The sequence below is a fragment of the Alligator mississippiensis genome, unplaced genomic scaffold (assembly GCF_030867095.1).
Source record: "Alligator mississippiensis isolate rAllMis1 unplaced genomic scaffold, rAllMis1 scaffold_180, whole genome shotgun sequence".
In the NCBI taxonomy this organism is placed as follows: Eukaryota; Metazoa; Chordata; order Crocodylia; family Alligatoridae; genus Alligator; species Alligator mississippiensis.
Genome location: NW_026775283.1, coordinates 8,597 through 10,000, shown reverse-complemented (window position 1 = coordinate 10,000; position 1,404 = coordinate 8,597).

Here is a 1,404-nt window from a genome sequence, read left to right as displayed (position 1 = left end):
TGCCGCATCTACAATATAGCCAAGAAACGTTCGCGGAGATTTTCGAGAACACGTTTTTAAGGACCCTCAATGCCCATGTTCGGTTCCAGAAAGCCGGTCAGAGGGATCTTCGGGGCAGAACCCTGCCGTGTTGAGGGGCCAAACCCGAGTTTGGAGCCAGGTCAACGGGGAAAACCGGAAAAGGGCCGGAGAAGGCGGTCAGGCCGGGCGAGAGTTCCAGGAGCTCGGCCACAATTCCGATTTCGTCCCGGTCAAGGGCTCCGTGGAAGGGCAGCCCGGGGGCGGGTCCAAGGGCCCCGGCAGGGACCCGGGCCTCCGGGGTCGGAGCCCAGGCACCCCGCCGAGGGGTGGTCGTCCCGGGCCAAGGCGGCGGGAGCCCGGGCAGGACTCCGCGGGGCAGGCCGGGCGGGAGTTCCAGGAGCCCGGCCGCGATTCCGACTTCTCCCCGGTGCCCTGCCCGGAGGCCGGGCAGGTCCGGGGGCCTTCGGCGCGGGCGGCGGGCTGCTCCCGCGGGGGAGACGAGCCGTGCTGGGCCCCGGGAGGGAGGCCCGGGGTCGACCTGGCGCCGGGGCTCCGGCCCTGGAAGTCCCGATGAGGTTTTTCAAACGGCCCGTGCCCGGGCCTTCGCTCCAGGAGGGCGGACACTTTCGGCGGTTGCCCCCGGTGGCTGGGCCGGGTGCCGCATCTACAATATTGCCAGGAAAGGTCCGCGGAGATTTTCGGGGACACGGTTTTCGGGACCCTAGTTGCCCATCTTGGGTTCCAGGAGGTCGGGCAGGGGTACCTCCGGGACCGGACCGTGCTGCAGGAGGGGCTCAACCCCGGGTTTGGCTCCATGTCGACTGGAGCTCCGGCCCAGGGGCGGGCCGGGCGAGAGTTCCAGGAGCCCGGCCGCGATTACGGCTTCTCCCCGGTGCCCTGCCCGGAGGCCGGGCAGGTCCGGGGGCCTTCGGCGCGGGCGGCGGGCTGCTCCCGCGGGGGAGACGAGCCTCTCTGGGGCCCGGGAGGTTGGCCCTGGGTCGACCTGGCGCCGGGGCTCGGGCTCCGGAAGTCCGTATGAGGTTTTTCAAACGGGCCTTGCCCGGGCCTTCGCTCCAGGAGGGCGGACACTTTCGGCGGTTGCCCCCGGCGGCTGGGCCGGGTGCCGCATCTACAATATTGCCAGGAAAGGTTCGCGGAGATTTTCGAGGACACGGGTTTCGGGACCCTAGATGCCCATCTTGGGTTCCAGGAGCTCGGACGGAGGAACCTCCGGGGCCGGACCGTTCCGAAGGAGGGGGTCAAAACCGAGTTTGGCTCCATGTCGACTGGAGCTCCGGCCCCGGGGCGGGCCGGGCGGCCTGCCCGGCGAGAGTTCCAGGAGCCCGGCCGCGATTCCGGCTTCTCCCCGGTGCCCTGCCCGGA